The 21,981-nt window shown below is 34.6% G+C and overlaps 1 protein-coding gene across 1 annotated transcript in view; it reads right to left on the bottom strand.

The window, feature by feature from the left end:
• adgrb1a (adhesion G protein-coupled receptor B1a) overlaps positions 1 to 21,981 on the bottom strand; it is a 106,538-nt gene that overhangs the window by 83,649 nt on the left and 908 nt on the right.

Genomic DNA, 21,981 nt, shown 5'->3' with positions numbered 1-21,981 from the left:
AAAAACATGGAATGTGTAAAATTGATATGTATATATAAAATAAAATATAGAAATGTTACAAATATTTTAAAAAGACATTTAAAATAAACCCCCTTTTTTTCTTTTTTCTTTCTTTTTTTTTTTTGCTTAACACAGCAATTGTGAGTAATTGTGTGGAAAGTTATGGGCTTGTATTATGATAATTGCTAGAACTGTGGACTTCCTTGTTTAGATAATCCAGATGCATCAGTTTAAGAGTGAGGATAAGAACAAATTAAAGTGTGTGTTGTGAATCTGGTGAAGATTTTGCATAAGAATCATTTCTGAGTGAATGAAACCCAGTGTCTCTAATGAAACTATTTTAAGCTCTTTTCATATCTGGTTAACATGCAGAGATTTGACGCCCCAGCCCCTTCATTACCTTCCCCGATTGATTATATATGTGAACCAACAGTTCATTAAAGAAATAATTTGTCCTCTTATCCAGCTTCCACATCTGTGTGCTCTTTGTCCATTCGTCCAGAAGATACCCAGTGGCATCATCCCCTCACATGAAAGAAAGCAATTATCTCCTCCCGTACATAATGCCCAAGCGGGGGCTTGGAAAGGATACGCCGCTGAATACTACCCTAATTGGGTTCCATGCCGGCAGAATTTACAACATCTGTAACTCGGATTATAGTGGTGCCAAACAAAGAAAATTACAAAAGTGGCTTTACAAACACTTTTATAGGGTGTTAATGATAAACACATTCATTGTGGCGGTAGTTCGTCACAAACATTTACAATCAGGGGCTCAGTTAGCTTAAAAGAGGTCCTTTATTTCCGGAAGCAGGGTGACAAAATAAATCAAGCATGGCTGGGAAAAACACTGGCCTCTGTGTGTGTGTATGTGAGTGAGTGCATTTCAGTGTGCAGAGACTGTTTGGGAGAGTTCGGGAGATGAAATGGCTAATCGCTCATAATTCACACATCTCACAGTGGGGCTGTTGCAGATGGCGTCGAGACTGTCCTCTTTTCTCTCCATCAGAATCAATCCCACAGATAATGAGTGCTTTGTGCCTGAACATAATCAGATACATATGAGAGGGAATTGTAGTGAATATCAAATCCAATCAAGCCATATCACGTCCACTGCAAATGAGCCAGACAGCACATTTGGGCTTTAAGTGTAGGGATAAAGGCTTCATACCCTAGGGCCTTATGCTGTCAGACTGAACCCACTTTTGCAGGGACCACATTTCATGGGTTTGATTTCATCATCTTTCATGTTACTTTATCTATCCATCTTTGTCTGTCTATCTGTCTGTCTTTCTGTTAATCCATCCATCTATTGATCCTTTATCCATCCATTTATCTCTGTCTGTAGGTCCATCCATCCATCAATATGTAGTTACACTGATGTATATTCATCATTTAACAACTATCTATTCTTCCATCCATCTATATGTATATCTTTCATCTTGTTAATCCATTCATCCATTATCTGTCTGTTTTTCTATAATTTACCTATCACCATTCATCCATCCATTATATCTCTATCTATAGGTTACGTATCATCTATTCATCCATCCTTCCGTCCATCCATCCATCCATCCGTTCATCCATCCATTATCTATCTCTCTATCTATAGATTACCTATCATCATCCATTCATTTATTCATTATCTATCTCTCCATCTATAAGTTACCCATCTATCTATCCTATTGGTATAGCCATCCATCCATTATCTCTATATCTATAGGTTACCCATAATCCATCCATCTGTCCATTATCTCTAAATCTATAGGCTACCTATCATCCATCTATACGTTATCCATCCATCCATCTATACGTTACCCATGATCCATCATCCTTCCATCCATCTATAAATTGCCCATGATCCATCCATCCATCCATCCATCCATCCATCCATCCATCCATCCATTATCTCCATCCATCCATCCATCCATCCATCCATCCATCCGTCATCCATCCATTTCTACCTCTCTGTCTATAGATTTATCCTATTCATCTATCCATCCATCCATCATCTATTTCTATCTTATTGGTATTGGTATCTATCTATCTTATCTATAGGTTACTTATCATCCATCCATCCATCCATCTTTATCATCCTATCAATCATCCATCCATCCATCCATCCATCCATCCATCCATCAATCATGTTTAAGTTACCATCACCATCCATCCATCCATCCATCATCCATTATCAATCTATATATTTATAAATTACCTATCATCCATCCATCATCTATAATTTATCCATCAACATCCATCCATCCATCCATCCATCCATCCATCCATTATCTATCTCTCTATTTATAGGCCACCATCATTTATCCATCATCTGTTTCACGAGTTCACCCTCACATCTAATCTGGTTGAGTAAACAGTAAGCATATTTTGGTGTGCTGTCCTGGGGGAGGGCTCCGAGCCCGGAATATGTCCAGAACCCAGAGAACTCCCCCCATCCCAAGTATAGGATGAGGATAGATTAAGAGTGAGGAGTTGGGGTGGAGTGGGGATGCCGAAAAAACAGTCGAATGATGGAGGTAAGTCGGCTGTGTGCTTATATATGACTTGTGCTAGCTAGACGAGTTGCATCTGTGCCAAATTAGTTGATTATCTGATCATGCTCCTGCCGAACTTTGTTATCAAACATCATAAGTTACCCATCACCATCTTCTTTCTTTCTTTCTTTCTTTCTTTCTTTCTTTCTTTCTTTCTTTCTTTCTTTCTTTCTTTCTTTTTCCTTTGTTTTTGCTTTACTTTTTAAATTCATTTCCTTCCTTCCTGTCTTTTTTTTATAAATATAATTATTTCTGCTTGACATACCTCTTTTCCAACAATTTATTTGTTCCTTCCTTCCTCTACAGCAGACTATTACTCAGCATCTCATGCGGCAATATTTAGACTCAGAGGAAGACCTCAAGGGCTAAAGTTGCCATTTGGGAAAAAGCCCCAAAAGACACGCTCTAGCTAATTAAAAATTAAAGGCATCCACTCAGTCAGTATTATTGTACAAAATTCTGATAGCACATAAGGGACGCAAGACTGAGGTCTTGACATCAGCAGCTGAGAAACTAAATGACCTCACATCATCCTCAGGGTGACATTGAGGCCAAACATTGCATACTTCTTCTTATACACACACACAGACACAGTATGGCTCTTATCAGCTCCATAACACAACTAACAATCCCACTCTGTTAGCTTGAGTCAGTTCTCACCCAATGACTATAGGGGACATCTGCGGCGGGAGACGAAAGGGGGTGTCAGTTTCCTAAGGACAACCATAACTAGGAGTATTGCATCATGATTCTATGATGCACAAAAAAGATATCTGAACTGTTTTTTGTGTCTTAGATGGATGACTGTGGTTTTTGTTTATCATGAATAACATGTCCCACGTTTAAATGTCACTCTTTTAGGGAGAAAGAGAGAACTGTCACACATAATCAGGCCTTAATGTTGCAGATAATAGCTTTTGTTAATGCATTAGTCAGAGACTGTATTATCATTCGATATAGATCTATCTATCTATCTATCTATCTATCTATCTATCTATCTATCTATCTATCTATCTATCTCAAAAGCTTTTTAAACAAATGTTCAGATGAAATTTTCAACTAAGAACAAATAAGAAATCATATTATGTTCAAGGAGGAAAATGAAAAGTTTAGTGAATCCATGTATGAAGATTGACTTTTTTCGCCACATTTCAGTAACTAAAATAAAGACAAATTAACATCATCTCTTCCAGGTAAGATTTCTGCACTCCAGAAAATCATGGCATAGTTTATTATTAACTATTTGCATGTATTTTATTTTATTTATTTATTACTTTTTTAAAAATCATATTTTCAAAATGCATTTATTAAAATTGCTTAGAATCACCATAGATCTGTCCAATTAAATGTATTAAAACTACTACATTTATTCAGTTAAAATGTACATATTTCAAAAATGGCTACACTGTAAAAAACAATTTGTTGAGTCAACTTAAAATAATTTGTAACCTGGCTCCCTTAAAATTTCAAGTTCAGTCAACTCAAAAAAATTTTATTCAACTTGAAATATTAAATTATACTAAGTGACAACTTAAACATTTGAGTTGAATCAACTTAAAATTTTAAGGCAGCTGGGTTACTTACCCATCTGTTAAGTTTAGCAAACACAAATATCTAAGTTGTTACCTAGTACAACTTAACATTTCAAGTTGAATAAACTTATTTTAGTTGACTGAACTTAAAATTTTAAGGCAGCAGGTTAACAAATTATTTTTAAGCATTTAAGTATTATTTTAAGCTGACTCAACAAATTGTGTTTTTTATTTTTTACAATGTAGCTGTGGAACAAGCAATATTTAATTTACGAAAATGTATGAGATTAAAAAGAGAATTATTGATGCTAGATATATAAACCTTGTTTTTTGTGTATTTAAAATGCACAGTGTATTAGTACAGAAATCTTACCTCTTTAATTTATGTATGACTAACAAATATGTATCACACAAGTTTTTTATTTTATTGATGTTAAAATGTTTAATCCAGAAATGCATTTCAAATACATAAATCTTAATGTGGAATATTTTTTAAGTCTAGTAAGGAATATTGTGTATCTTTAACTCACCTTGACTTGACCTCATACTCAACCACACCTGTGATCCTTTCCATTCTTTGTGTCTGCCTTTCTCTGTCTGTAGCCTACTGACCTCACGGCTGCTCTAGAGAAACAAGCGCACGAGTGTGTTTGTAGATACGTGGGACTGAGGGTGCTCTGGGCGTACAATGCCCATCCAGTGATAGAGAGCTGTGGCAGACCTCGAGAGAGTGAGAGAGTTTGGGTGTGGGAGTGTGTGTGCGTGAGAGAGAGTGTGGGAGCTGAAGGGACCCATTGAGCCGGGGTCCCTCGCCTCTGCCTTCATTAACATGCAGATGGGAACAGCTGTCGACACTTTGCTGTGACGGCTGAAATATTTACGACTCGCTGTTTACTGAAAGACTCTCGGACTGACTAGCCCGTGAGTCCGTCTCTCGCTGTTTCTCTGTCTTCAAGTTATCTAGACAGACAACCGGGATTCTCCGCTGCGAACGCGACGCTCTCGTTCGGTTTGATAATGGAGCGTTTGAGTGGCAGCTTTTAATCCGGCCCCCTCTCTAATGATATTTGCTTTTTTTCCCAGTACATCTGCAGCTATCAAAATGTCACAGGCAGATTTACACAAGACCGGACCACCAAACAAAGCTTATTTCACCCTTCCACTTGAGAGAGAGAGAGAGGAAATCCATATCTACTACAAATCAATGGCAGGAAATTTACGAGCTTTACCTACAGGCCAACGGCGGCTAACATCTCACTACACGAGCATGAATAAATGAATACATAAGCAAGGCGGATGGATATCTAGAAGCGAACGAATACGGAGGCAGAGAGTGAGCTCAGTCGCCGGGTCATCGGCAACGGCACGCAGATGTCTTACAAACAAACAAAAAGTCAATGAGTGTGTTAACATTACGCTCACTGGATAATTACATTAAGCGCTTGCTGAGTTGATCGTGGTGCCATCGAAGCAATAAAAGTTTAAGGCATTATCCCTGCTTTGTCTTTCTCCTTCTCTTTTGCTATTTGTCTCCATTCTGCCCTGCGCAGCCTGAGGGGCCTGCCGTGGTTGCTCATCACGAAACTAAATAAAACACGACAGACCTTCAGGGCACAATTACCCAGTGTCAACAATTAGCTCTCCGTGCAGACACTTCACAGAGGGGTCTCTGAAGGCACGCACACATCCATATGGAGCCCCAAGGAACTTGTATCCTTAACCTCACTTAAAAAAGTACAGAGCACATGCCACAGGGTTTTTTTTTTGGAGGGACATAAGAGTTTATTATATAGCATCAAAATCTCACTACTTTACTCTGTCAGTGAACATTGTTTAACTTTGTATGTATTGTATATGCATCACATTAAAAAAAAAATATTAATCTGAAATTGCGTATTAGAAATAATATTATAAATTTAAATATTAATTTTTTAATTTTAATTTTAATTTTGGAATAAAATGACCAAGACCTTTGTCTTGGTAAGATAACTTGTTATTTATCCCAAATACATTTTACTACCTTTTTACACAATTAATATTTTCCTTTTTTCTTTTCTTTTCTTTTTTTTTTTTTTAAAGTTTTGTACTGCATTTGATTATTTAATTAAAAAAACCCCATTATATTCACAAGCAATATTTACACTGCTTTTATTTCACATTTCATATTTAATCTTAGTCACTCTCTTCACTGAGACTATTAACCAACTACTTACTTTATTGCGGTAAAATTGTGGTGAAAATGACCTTTTAAAAACATTTTAAATCAAACAGTATATATAAAGGCACCTTTTACCCTGGGGTAATTGTTTTGAACAAGTATTAACTTAGACATTATTTAAAACAAACAAACAAACAAACAAACAAAAAAAAAAAAAACATTGCCCCATACTGGTGAGCCTTTTACCCCGTGTGTGGGGTAAAAGCCCCCCCTTGCCACCTTATACATTTATAAGATTTTAAATCAAAATAAACGACTATAATTTATTGTCACACAAAATCTGTTGCTTAATAAATGTTCAATACAAATGTATATATTTTCTGCAATTACACATTTTAGGTGCAGTTAACGGCACATTTTTTCTTAAGGTGTGCCTTTAGCCCCGTTGTACCCAATAGATATATTTGGATTGATACATTAATGATCACAAGCCTTGACATGGGTAAAACAATAACATTTTTAAATCTAAATTAGACTGTATAATTTCAAAATTTGAAGTAAATACAAAAAGGTCTTTAAATCTGTAAAATTATGCTACATAAAACATTTGAATTAGGTAAAAACTGACAGACTGAATGAGAAAGCAAACTCACTCTTTGACAGCAGGTGGCGCTTACTGAACAGCAGCAATACAGCGTTTTTTTTTGGTTACCGCTGCACTTATGAAACTACTTTAATATGCGTTATATGGAGTCAAGATGAAAAGAAAATTTCATCTAAATATTTCCAAAGACAGTCAGTTCCTCTCAGAGACACATTTATATAAACTCCTACCCACAACTATATCTCAATTCATTTAATTTCTCAACTGATTTGAATCATCACATATTTGTATTGATTTTCGTGGCTCATTTGAAAGACTGCTAAAATAAACAAAGATATGTTCAAAAAGTCATACATATAAGCTATAAGGTTTGTGGGGCAGTTCACTCAGAACACGGTTTGTATTGTATTGTGACTTGTACAGCATTTTGTGCAAAAATGCAGCATTTGTGTTAAAACAAGTTCACCTTTTAAACAAACGTGTCAAAACCTAGCATACTGTCCCATTCCACTGCCTCCATATCACATTTTTAATGCAAAAATGTGTTTTGTTCATTTGAAGCATCATGGTACTTTTTCTGCTTTTTGTAATGAACATCCAGCTTTGTGTAGTATCTGAGTTTTGGAGCAGCTGGTTTCTAGCTGGTCATTTGTTGGTTCAAGCTGGTTTAGGTGGCTGACCAGCTGCACTACCAGCTGGTGAAGACCTGGCTGGGCTGGTGAACCATCTTGGACCAGCAAAAAACTATTTACCATGTTCCAAAAACCAGCTTGACCACCTTATGCTATATGACCTGGTTTTCCCAGCAGGGCTGTGAGTGAGAAGCCAAGTCACGCAGACTCCACAGGGGGATATGGATGATTACACGCATTGACAGTACCGGTGGGACACTATTTCATGCCAGCAAAGACATACCGAGTAATCCAAAACTCTTTCTAAGGTAACGCTACCCCATCTGTCCTCAGTACAGTAATGATAACACTAAAAGAGCATAAGAATGACACGGGGAGGGAACGAGAGCAATTGAGCCATGTCACTATCTGCGGGCTGACACAGGCTATCACTGTCAGCGCCTGAGAGATGACCTGCTCCATCCATCAAACTGTCCCGACCTGAGAGCGAGAGAAAGACGAAGAGAGATTACAGCCTGTTTAATCTCCCTCGTTCTCTCTCATTAGAAAAGATATATAGTCCTATTATAAGAATCTGTATGGACAATGTGGACAGATTGACATTTGCAAGACAGAGTGATGTGGGAATAAGCCCTTCAGAAGCAAGACACACAAAAAAATGTGGGTATAAAACAGGTGCGTTTTAGCCAACCTTGAACTTCATGTTAATGTGAATTCTTTAAGAATGCTACAATAACAAACTGATACACAAAATATTAGGCTATATAATGTAAATGTGTTTTTTTTTTTTTTCATGTGTGGTGTATGAGTGCAAGAGAAAGTAAAGTTACTCTGCTCTATTGCTAGAACATGTTTTTGTGTTTAATAATTTGAAATGCTAATTCCATTCTCTAAAACAATCCAGATATTTTCAACTGATATCAGTACAGAATTCCAAATTTGATTTTATTAAGATTCTCAAGCTATTTATTCAATTTTTATGCTGATTTCCAATTATTCATATTCATTTGGGTACATTTCAGTTCAGTTATCATGGCCATTTTGCTTAAAAGAACAATATGAGTCATCTGTTTGTGAATCAGGCTACACTGATCATTTTGATTCATTATTTTATTTATTTATTTATTTATTTTTTCAAATCATTAAAACTATGTTGGTTCATAAGAGTCATTTGTTCATGAATCAGTTTTATGTTTGTTTTTTGTGTGCAGCCCACAAGGAAATCTAGAAAGATGTCCATTATTTTGCGTTACACAATTTGTTCGTTGGATCAAGCAAACTCATGTTCACTTTTCTATGATTTCTCAGAAACCCTGCAGTTGTTGATTTTATTGATTTTAATTATTATGATTCATTTGGGCATATTTCAGTTTTCATGTTCATTTTGCTTAAAATAACCATAAGAGTCATTTGTTTGTGAATCAGGCTACACTATGTTTTTGATTCATTAACCTGTTCATAAGAGTTGTTTGTTTTTGAATCCAGGTACACCTGTCATGCCATATACTTTTTAAATCACTTAAACAAATTTGTTCATTAGAGTCATTTGTTCAAAAATTAGACTACACTGATTGCATGCAGTCCACAATGAAAACTAGAAAGATGTCCATTATTTTGCATTACACACTTTTTTTTCGCTGTGTCAAGCAAACTCACAGTCATTTTTCTATGATTTCTCAGAAACCCTGCAGTTGTCAGGGTTTCAGGTTTCTTAGTTTGTTTTTATTGAGATTCTCAAGCTATCGATTTGATTTTATGCTGATTTCAAATGATTCTGATTCATTTGAGTATATTTCAGGTATCATGTTCATTTTGCTTAAAAGAACTGACTCATGAGAGTCATTTGTTTGTGAATCAGGCTACACTGATCAAACTATATTTTTGATTCACTAAAAAGAACCAGTTAATAAGAGTGATTTGTTTTTTAATCGAGTTACGCTGGTCATGCTATATATTTTCAAATCACAATGTTTTATGTTTGTTTTTGCGTGCAGCCCATAAGGAAAACTAGAAAGAAGTCCATTACTTTGCAGTGCACAATTTTTTTGTTGCATCAAGCAAACTCACATTCACTTTTCTATGATTTCTCAGAGACCCGGCAGTTGTCAGGTTTTCAGATTTCTTATTTTAATTTTATTGAGATTCCCAAGCTATCAATTCAATTGAATGCTGATTTAAAATGATTCTGATTCATTTGGCAATATTTCAGTTATCATGTTCATTTTGCTTAAAATAACCGACTCATAAGAGTCATTTGTTTATGAATCAGGCTACACTGATCATACTATGTTTTTGATTCACTAAAAAGAACCAGTTCATTTGCTTTTTAATAAAGTTACACCAGTCATGTTAGATATTTTTAAATCACTCAAATAATTTGGTGCATAAGAATCATTTGTCACAAATAAGACTATACGACTATTGATTCAATTTTATGCTGATTTCAAATTATTTGGATTCATTTGGGTATCTTTCAGCTTTTACGTTTATTTTTGCTTAAAAGAACCATAAGAGTCATTTGTTTGGGAATCAGGCTACACTGATCATGCTATGTTTTTGATTCACTAAAAAGAACCAGTTCATAAGAGTCGTTTGTGTTTTAATTGAGTTACATGCGTCATGCTATATATTTTTAAATCACTGAAAAGAATTGGTTCAAAAGAGTAATTTCTTTACGAATCAGACTACACTGGTTGTGCTTTATGTTTGTTTTTGCATGCAGCCCACAAGGAAATCTACAAAGATGTCCATTATTTTGCATTGCACAATATTTTCATTGCATCAGACAAACTCACATTCACCCTGCAGTTGTTTATGTTTAATTTGACCACTTTAAATTGTTAAATTTTTGAAAAGACACCTGACCCCTTAAAATTTGGGCCTGTACATTTATACACACTACATCACATGTGGAGTAAACAGTAATGCAGCTGCCGTTTGCCCGAGGAAAACCACATTTGTGCAGAATTTGGAAATTAATGGAATGGAAAGAAAGAGTTTTCACTGCCACAGATAAACGCTCTACTTCACCAGTGTCTACAAAAAAGGCTGACATGGCCAGATTGGACAGTCTGCACTTCCGGGAGCAGATGTTTTCACTTTGATTCTGCTTTTCGCATCCTTCTACTTGTTTATCGAAGGGGAAAAAAATACTTTTATGATAAACACAGTGGAAAAAAAAACAAAAAAAACAAGTCTAATTACTCGCAGATGTATTCTGTTCAAAAGATTGATTTGGTTATAGCATTTAGCCAGTAAAAAGAACCACAGATGAGGAACACTGGGGATCATCTGTTCTTGTTGCTTTTTATGTCTACACAGACATAAAAAGCAACAAGAGAAAGGACGTCTGCCGCAATATGTTGAAAGGCCACTATGAACTCGGAATTGAAAAAGGCACGATGACGGAACAGGAAAAAAAATACGAACGCTGCACCCTCAGAACATTGATGCGCAGCGACTTAAAGTCACAAACATGTCTTCAGGTAACAAACAGTTACAGTGATGGAGTCGGGTATATCACAATAGCAAACACACATCGCTGACAGCTATTCAAGCGCTACGTCGGTGCCGAGAGTGACACACCGGCGCAGTGGGGGAGTTAACGACACTGCTCCAGAGACGCAGGCCTTCTGAGATTTGAGGGGGCTTTACGCCGCGACAGAGATGCAATGTCAGATACTGAGGATTATGCATGCACTTCACATCAAAGACAGCTTTGTTCTCACAAGAGAACATAGACAGGCAGAAAAAGAGCGACTACATTCATTCATTCGCTATTACAGACCCCTTTGATAGAAGTTTGTACACAAAATGGCCTTAAACTGATGCAGCACAAAGCCTCGAAAAGTCTTTAAAAGAGATTTCTTGTTCGAAATTGCGTAGGCACTCCAGGATGTAACGATTTTGAGCTATTCAGTTTTGCAGACATTGCTGTAGACAGGGACTCCCTTTGTGTAAACATTTTAGCTTGAATAACACTCAGTCTTTTCGAAAAACAAATGACTGAAGAGTAAAGGAAAAAGGAATTATAAAAAGTGAACCAGAGATAAAAGCAAGTCGCTTTGCTTTCTATTGTCTTTTTTTTCCAAATGGTTCTTGGTTGCTGTAAATGAAGGGTCAAACAAATATTTGAAATGAATTCACAAAGGAGCAGAACGCTTGCCATCTGTGATATGTATCATAGTTTTCAGTTTGTCTCTGTAGTGTTCATTCTCTCTTTTAACCTTTGTTTAACCGACTCATTTTATCTTTTTAAAGTCAGGATGAAATGGAAACTGCAATCGTCTTCTCTTGTCTATTGTGGCATAGTAATGTATATGTGAGTGAAATGGCTTCCTGAAAGAGAAAAAATAGGATGGGAATTGATTTAGGCCAAAAAAAAAAAAAAAAAAAAAAAAAAAAAAAAAGATAAGATAAGTCATAAATGTGATTGTACCACATGAACTTGAGAAACTGACTTCATATATTCACTAAAAATCACCTTAAAGGACAAGTCCACTTCCAGAACAGAAATTTACAGATAATTTACTCACCCCCTTGTCATCCAAGATGTTCATGTCTTTTTTTCTCCAGCTGTAAAGAAATTATGTTTTTTGAGGAAAACATTTCAGCATTTTTCTTCATATAATGGACTGATATGGTGCCCTGATTTTGAACTTCCAAAATGCAGTTTAAATGCGGCTTCAAGCTTCGAGCGTTTGACATTAAAAAGTATATAATTGTATTATTTTTATGAAAATAACCAATCATTTTGCTAGATAAGACCCTTCTTCCTCGGCTGGGATCATTTACAAACGCATTTGAGATCGTTTAAAGCCGCATTTAAACTGCATTTTGGAAGTTCAAAATTGGGGCACCATCAGTCCATTATATGAAGAAAAATCCTGAAATGTTTCCCTCAAAAAACATAATCTCTTTATGGCTGAAGAAAGAAAGACATGAACATCTTGGATGACAAGGGGGTGAGTATAATATCTGTCAATTTTTGTTCTGGAAGTGGACATCTCCTTTAAGACCTGTTGGTTAAAACTGGAAAAATACCTTGGAAAAGAAAAGCTAGCCCTGACAAAACTTGGTTTGATATTTTTTTATCAAACTGTTTACTTTTACACATGCCTACTGTATATATGAATGGACCACCACTATTTCAGTCTTCAATGAAAATGCTCAACAACATGGCATTGGAAGTCGCTCAAATTCAATTATGTATCGGACCAACAGAAAAAATCTCAGAGCGCAGTCCTGCAAATGTCTGCCAGGCTAATTTTCACTTCATAAATAGTGAGAAAGCTATCACAGCTTATTTAATAAGCATGTGCCGAAAGGACACATGCTACGTTATCTTCACATTAGAAGAATAGTGGCTTTATTTGATGTTTTGAGAGGAGACGAATATGATTTACAGTGTGTAGGGGTGGTTTGATTGTGACATCCATATGGGTGCCATTGAAACAATGAAACGCCTCTGTGCACATGCATTTGACATTTAAAAATATGAATACGCGCATAGCCAAGAAAAATCTTCCCGTCATCATGCTCTAGTCGTACTCTGCCATCTATAATTAGCTGACAAAGGTGCCATACAGCTCCGGTGTCCTCACACATTGTGTCATCTGCCATCCTTCCACCGCTGGAGTTTCACTGCATAATTTAGGTAAAAAAACAACACACACAGAGATGTGTGTGTATGTGTGTGAGAAAAGCATTCTCAAACAAGGTGTTTCCCTCCCTGAAGCAATCACAGATTTATTTTGAGCCCAGATCTGTGAGAACGCTCCTTCACGGAGAAACACCATCCAGCCTCTCTGACTTAGTCCTCATTCAAGACACAAAGGCCTCACTAGCTTTTCATGTTCTTCACCTTTACGTGGGTAGACGGTCGTGGGACGAGTCAATGAACATGTTGATTTTGGTACCAAGAGAGAATCCTAGATTGAGGAGAATCACAGAAGAGGATATTGTGCACTCTAAAAAAAAGCTCGGTTGAAAACTACAGCTTTTGACAAACCCAGCGGTTAAATGTTTAATCTAACTGCTGGATCAAAGCAAACGAGTCTTTAACCCAGCCTTTTGGATAGTTTAATTTAACTCAACTATTGCTTAAAAATGACTATATGTGATGTGATCTAGGAAAACCCAACACATTTGACCTTTTTTAGGTTTTGATACCATATGAAAGCTGTTCAAGCCCTTTCCAATTTTAATTTTGTCCATATCTTGAACGTAACAAAAGTTATGGCTGATAGGTATGATTTTCAGGAATGGAATTTTGAGAAAAATGGGTTTTACTTTCACTTCACGGTTTTAACAAGCGCTGTCTGTCAAGTCAGGAGTGCTATACTGCATCATTACACAAACAGACTAACGTCTGCTTTCCATTGTTTATCATGGGCATAGTCTCTGAACTTTTGACCGCCCCTTGTATGTTTATATAGCACGAATAGTGTACCTTTTAGTTTACATTTAGAAAAGCGAGCACGGCGCAACTGCTTGTGCACTCTGAATATAACAGACTGTCATCGGACTCCTCCTCTTTAGTAACTTCATCATCCGAGCTGTCATCTCTAGATGTGAATTAGTCCATTATAACATCATTTAGGGCACTGACATCACCAAGATTGTTCAGATTGATACGAGTAAAATAGTATACAGTTTTTCAGACTGCTTGTTGCGGTCCGCCATCTCACGATATTAAAAATAAATAAATAAATAAAAACTTTGCGTGCCATAGTTTACAGAGGACTGGTGGGGAATGTGCATTAATAAACCTCTATTAAAGGTGAACTTTTTTGTGGTGTTCAGAGAAAGTATCTCCGCAGCGCATTCTTAACATAAGACACAAAGTCATTTCTGCTTGCTGCAATAAATCAATGTTTTTCTGCACTAAACAAGTTCATTTTGCCAATACATTTTCAGAGATGATAGTCCAGATGTTATAGAATAATAATTTAATTAAAACCTAATTTTGACAAAACAAAATTCGATCTATTTCCTGAAAATGTCCCAGCGTGACATCCGACGGGTTTTCAGAGATCGCTTCACATATTTCTTGCTTAAAGTGAGCCCAAAATAGTTTGGAAATTAACATTTATTAATACGTTCAATAGATATTAATTATTAATATGGTGAATAAATAATTATGAAATAATAAACATTTTTTTAAATTGCTTATTAATAAATATTCACCTTATGATTATTGCTGATGCCTCTTAATTTTTAAGTAAGAAATATAGTCATTTTTAAGCAATAGTTGAGTTAAATAAAACTACCCAGAAGGCTGGGTTAAACATTTAGCCCAACTGCTGAGTCAAAACAAACCCAGTTGCTGGATTTGTCCATATTTCACCCAGCGCTGGGTTGTTGTTTTTTTTTTTTTTCTCGGAGTGTGAGAAGATGGGCTGACAAGGACTTTTACAAGGAGAAAGATTAAAAAATAATTACCTTAAAATAATTTATTTTAATTTATTTAAATAATTAAACAATAGAAGTAATACAAATAATAATTTTAATAGAAATAAAAAAAGCGCACAAAATAGAAAAGAGCGTGATTTTAATTAACATATCTATCATTACAATGGTGCAATGATGATTCTGTGAACCCAATAACTGGAAATGTGCACAGTGTGATCTCAAGTTCAAATCAAATGACCATGTTTTATTCTTCTTTTTTTGTGGACGTCTTGAACTTACCAGGAGTGGTACTGAATTAAAATACAATATCATAATTTATTCTTTCTGAAATATCTGTTAATGTTTATAACATTCAGAGTGAGATATACAACAATATGCCTCTGTGTCTCCTTACTTTTTTAGCAATCTAGCAACCGACCAATAAGGGTAATTTCTTTTATTATTATTATTATTATTATTTATTTAAAGGGGACATCAGATGCCCATTTTCCACAAGCTGATATGAATCTCAGGGTGTTCATGAAATAATTTGGTTAAAATTCTTTAATGGTCATATAAAAGAACACCTTTTTACCTTGTCAAAAACAGCTCTGTTCACAGCAAGCCATTTCAGTGCATGTCTCTTTAAATGATAATGAGTTACTGTTCTCCCCACCCCTTTCTTTCATTTTTTTAGTGTATTTAGTGGTGCATTACCATCAAAAACAAGGCTAAACCACTGCGTCCTCAGTAGCTCTGATGTCGGGAGAAAATGAAGACTCTTATGCTCACTTGTACATCCAACTACAAACACCTGCATTGCTTACAAGACATTGTTGTCGCTACAGCTGCTTGAACACAGAGAAAATGACAGACAATGTACACTAGAAATATGCTAATACGAGATGTCATACTGCTCATAAAATTAATACAGCTTAATAATTGAGACTGTTTAGGTTTTTTGGTTATTAAAAAAGGAGTGAATTGACTTTTATTATAAAAGAAATTTCAATTAGTCAATTAGTTTTGACACACTTTGACAAACATCCGAATCACATACAGATCATTTATTGTCATTGCATTAAATACAAAATGACATCACTGTACATCCATAGCACACACACATTTACTCTTTTACTCTTAAGCAACCAAAGTTGCATCATGCGACACACCCACAGCGAAAAACAAACACGCACACGGTCGCAAAGCCATCTGTGCAGCGTTTGAAAAGCCAGCCATTAATACACTTTCGTGGCAAGGACCTCAGATGGGATGCTGGGAACTGTGTCCTTCTCGCCACCTCATTCCCAGCCTGTTCCCCCTGTCTCTCAGCTCTCTGTCTAAGATTCATTAGGCAGGAGCACAGGCTCTGATTTAGACCCTAATTAGGGAGCGAATGGCCAAATGCGCGATGTTCCAACCCTGATCACTGTGCTCAACAAGGATGGCCAGGGGCCACAGGCTCCTGTGCACAATCACACCACTAATCGGTTAGCACCTTGCAAACATGCCGACCTCATTCCCTCAACACCTGGCCCCCTCTCCGTACCTACTCCATCACGGGAGGTCAAAATAGTCAGAAAGCTAGTTTAAGGAATCTATGCAGCATCACGGTAGCTTGATTGGACTCATAGCATAGGATGGCAGATGGTGTGGCCAAATAAAGTGTGGTGCTCATGTGGACAGCGCAGGTTTGAGTTTGGCCTGTAAAGTGTCTCAATTTTATTCCCTATTTTTGTCAGTTAATCTCTACTGAACCAGTCAAAAGTTTGAAATATTTCTGATTTGTTTATGTTTTTGAAAGAGGTCTCTTATGCTCACTGAGGCTGCATTTATATGATTTGCATTTATATGATTCTCAGGAGTCTTCAGTGTCACATGATCCTTCAGAAATACTTCTAATATGCTGATTTGGTGCTCAATTATTAGCAGTAATTAAAGCTCAGTTATTAATGGTTGTTGTTATTTTCAGCGTTGAAGAGTTTTTGCTGGATTTTTTTTTCAGGATACTTTGACGAATAGAAAGTTTGATGAACAGCATTTATTTATAAATTGAAATATTTTGTAATATGTCATTACTGTCACTTTTAATCAAATTGGTATGTCCTTGCTGAATAAAATCAACAATTTCTTTCTTTCTTTTTAATAAATTACTTACCCTAAACTTCTGAATGGTAGTTTTCTCAAAATGTTAAGCAGCAGTTTTAAGCAACTGGTTTAAACATCAATACTATAATTTAAAAAAAAAAAAAAAAAAAAAAAATAATAATAATAATAATAATAATAATATATTTTATTAATAATATTACTGAGAGCTCAAATCATATGGTTTATTTAATTTTTTGTTATTAAAATTAATACTATTGAGAGTTCAAATCAAATGACTTATTTACTATTATGATTATTATTATTAATATTATTGAAAGCTCAAATCATATGGCTTATTTTAGTTTTTTATTATTATTATTAATATTATTGAGAGCTCAAACTCAAATCATATGGTTTATTTATTTATTTATTTTATTTTTAACTATTAAATACTATTGAGGGCTCAAATCATATGACTTATTTACTATTATTATTATTATTATTATTATTTATTAAAATTATTAATATTATTGAGAGGTCAGATCACATGGTTTTTGTTTTTATTATTAAAATTATCATATTATTGAAAGCTTAAATCATATGGCTTATTTTTTTTTTTTTATTAATAATATTATTGAGAACTCAAATCATATGGTTTATTTAGTTTTTTTTAATTATTATTTTCAATGAAAGCTCAAATCATATAGCCTATTTTATTTTTTTATTATTAAAATTATTAGTATTGAGGCCTCAAATCATGATTTTTTTTTTTACTATTATTATTTATTATTAAAATTATTAATAATATTGAGAGTTCAAATCACATTTCTTTTTTATTATTATTAAAATGATCATTATTGAAAGCCTAAATCATGTGGCTTATTTTATCACGTTGTATTAATAAAATTAGTAATAATATTAATTGAACAATAACACTGAAAATAATAAACAATGTTTCTTGAGAACCAAATTTCTGAAGAATCATGCAACAATGACTGCTGAAAATTCAGAGTTGCCATCATGGGAATAATTCTACTAAGTTACAATATATTCAAATAGAAAACGGTTTAAATTGTAATAATATTTCTGTATTTTACTGTATTTTTGTTTAAAGAAATTCAGCCTTGGTGAGCATTAAATCATATGAGCATAAGAAGTAAAAACACTTCGAAACTTTTTTTTTTCAATTACAGCAATTACAGCTAAGACATCAGAAGATGTCCGAAGATTTCCTTCCAAGTCTCTCTATACGAAAAGCCACAAACACTATTTTCAGTACATGAGGTGTTGTGTAAACCAAAGCAGAGAGCGTGTGAAATGTTTCTGTGTATGTTGGGAACAGAAAACTGTCGCAAACAGACTAGTTGAGAGGCTTATGCATGCACAAACGTGCTGGGACTGTGCTTAATGAAATGTGCTCTGTGACTTCTGATGCATGTTGGCTTGACGAGGAATGGTAGATGAGAAAGGACTATAGCCTATGACAGAAGAGGATGTGAATGACAGAATAAGGATGTACAGGAGAAAGACAAAAGGGGGACATCTAGGTTAAAAGGCATGCATGGCTGCCCTCCAAAAAGCCAATAGTGCCAGCTTGCCCAATTTCACCCCAGCTCATGATTCAGAACTATGCTGTCAGCCTGACTCCAGCATGATCTATTTTTATTCTCAATGTATCATCCCTACTCCTTTCCTTAGATGAAGAAAACACAGCCGTCCAAATATCTGTGGCCACAGGGCAAGCGCTGCGTTCTGTGTTTGCTTCTTAAGCTCAAAACTCCCTGGAGACTCACCGCAGACATGTATCTAAAAGAGCCAGTCGGCCGGAACTGATATGACTGTGCCATTTAGATTTAACACAAAGATTGTGACATGCATATTTCACCGTAATCAGTCAGAATCATGACGTGCTTTCTGTAGCGATGATACAGAAAGAAATGCAAAAACATTTAGATTTTTTATTATTAACATTATTGAGAACTTAAATCATACGTTTTTTTTTTTTTAATTATTAATATGATTGAAAGCTCAAATCATATAGCTTATTTTATTTTTTATTATTAAAATTAATACTATTGAGAGCTCAAATCATATGTCTTATTTACTATTATTATTTATCATTAAATAATTATTAATTTTAATTTTAATAAAATATTATTAAAATGATCAATATTATTGTAGGTTCAAATCATATGGCTTTTTTTTGTTTTTATTATTAAACGTATTAATATTATCGAGAGCTCAGCTCATATGGCTTATTTTATTATGTTTTATTTTTAACATTTTTATTATTATTAAGAGCTCAAATAATATGTTTTTTGTTGTTATTAAAATTATCAATATTATTGAGAACTCAACTCATTTGGCTTATTTTATTGTTTTTATTATTAAAATTAATTTAAAATTCATAATAACTCAAATCATATGGTTTATTTGTTATGTTTTTTTATCATTATCAAGATGATCAATATTTTTGAAAGCTCAAACCATATGTTTTTTTTTAATTAAAAGTATTAACATTGTTGAGAGCTCATGTGGCTTATTTTATGATGTTTTATTATTAGAATGTTTAATATTATTGAAAGCTCAAATCATATAAATTATTTTATTGTTTTTTTTTATATTTATTAAAATTAAAAATATTATTGGGAGCTCAAAATATATGGCTTATTTGTTATTATTATTTATTATAAATATTAATAGGAGCCTAAATATGTTTTTTATCATTAAGATGATCAATATTATTGAAAGCTCAAACCATGTTTTTTTTTTAATTAAAAATATTAATATTTTTGAGAGCTCATACCTTGTGGCTTATTTTATTATGTTTTATTATTAGAATGTTTAATATTATTAAGAGCTCAAATCATATGGCTTATTTTTATTATTAAAATTAAAAATATTATTGGGAGTTCAAATTAAATGGCTTATTTGCTATTATGATTTATTATTAAAAGTATTAGTATTATTAAGAGCTCAAATAATATGTTTTTATCATTTAAATGATCAATATTATTGAAAGCTCAAACCATATGTTTTTTTTTTAGTTTTTTATTATTACAATGATTAATATTATTGAGATCTCTACTCATATGACTTTTTATTAGGTTTTATTATTAAAATTAACAACATTATTGAGAGCTCAACTCACATAAAATATTTTAAAAAATTATTAAAATTATTAATATTATTTAGAACTCAACTCATAATACTTATTTTATTACTGTTGTCATTTTTTTTTAAAATTCAAATCATATAATTTTAGCTCAAGTCATATGACTTATTGAAGTAAGTGATCAGGCATCAGAAAAAATACCAGACTTGCATTCACAAAGGGAGATCAGCGGGAGCATATCTTCAGATCACAATGTCATAAAGACTTAAAGGTGGCTTTTTTAAACTTTTGCTATTCAATAACACATTAGCAACTTCCTAGCCACCCTAGCAACCAGCCAGAACATCCTAGCAACGGTATGGCAATGTGCACCAACCATATCTTCACACCAGACACATTGCTGTTGGCTGTTTTTTAACTTGGGCCAATAAACCATGAACCCTGGGGATACTATAGCATGTTGGCAGCAAGTTTCAATATTACTATTTCACCACTATTATTATTATTGTTATTGCTTAATTATTTTATTATGTATATAACCACTCCTATCATTTTTGCTATTATTGGTGATGATGATCAAATATAGGCTTACAAACATTTGTAAAATAGATCTGAGTACTGCACACAGGTCGAGCAGCACCATAACCTGTTGTTGTGGAGCTCGTCTGTGGGCTTCAGACGGGCTGAGGTCGCGTGTGCTGCAGTCAGAGGCTCTGGCGAGTCTGAAAGTGCGCAGTGAGGCATCTCCTGCTCCGTGATCGCTGTTTATTCCCTTATTCCCACGGAGGGAATTGAGCGCTGGCACAGTCCCCCCTACTGTACAAACACGGAACTTCTACTCACTCACCGTCAGTAACTCTCTTCCAAACACCAGCAAACCACATCTATTATTACCAAACGAGAAGTTTCCATACTGTCGGTGCGTAATGGCGCATGTAGCTTGCTTTAGACTTTGCAAGCAGCATATGGTGAAACAGTTTAACAGAACAAGAAAGAGGAAGAGTCGAAAACAGAGCCAGAAATATAGTCATTGTTTATGGTTTTATGTTGTGTATTGCAAGTATTATTGTTTGAGTAAAATCACTGGCATCTTACTTTGTTATTATTCAGTGATGTGATTTTTTTTCTAAATTTATTGTAAATATTTGATTATTGGTGATTTTTCATGTAAGAACGTGCAAATAAAGTACTACATGCAACTATAGATAAAAAGAGGGAGAGAGAAATTTAGAGTTTGCCTTTCATTCTCATTGTTAAAGAGAGACATCATCACTGAACCGGACAAAACACGAGCTCTCAACCTTTTCTTCCTTTCAATGTGCTGCTGAACGCTGCACTGGCTCTACATCACAAGTGTATTGCTCTTAATATCAACTGACACACAGGTTCTGTAATAATATTTAAAGTGGACTATATGTCATATGTGACTATATGTCACATATGTTATATCAGATAAACACATTAATATAACCGAATACAAGAGTAAAATAGGCGACGTGCTGTCTGGTAAATCGAGTGACCAATACGAAAAAAAAAAGACACAAAAGTTGTTAAAAAAACAAGTGTGTTATATCGTGAATAATTTAACTAGATGAAAGCTTTATGTTGGAAACAGTTCTGATAACAGTTTTGACAGTATTAGGTTATGTTTGACCATTTATGTTGTGTAGGGGAAGGAAAGGAGACAGGAGACGGGAAGGTATATTCCCATTCCACAAGGGAGATCCGAGTAGCAACTAATTACGCACAATCTATAACCAATGTAAAAACATAAACACCACATATTTAACTGCTTCCAGCGAAGCTAAAATGGTCAAATATGTCTGTTCTGAGATCATGCTCTTATGTCAAAACAGTTTTGTCCACTGGACACTGGACTGGTCAACACCGCAGTTTGGTACCTTGGAG

Source organism: Labeo rohita, chromosome 16 (assembly GCF_022985175.1).
Source record: "Labeo rohita strain BAU-BD-2019 chromosome 16, IGBB_LRoh.1.0, whole genome shotgun sequence".
NCBI classification, from domain to species: Eukaryota; Metazoa; Chordata; class Actinopteri; order Cypriniformes; family Cyprinidae; genus Labeo; species Labeo rohita.
The sequence above is the reverse complement of the archived record's forward strand: the minus strand, read 5'-3'. Positions and strand labels throughout refer to the sequence as shown.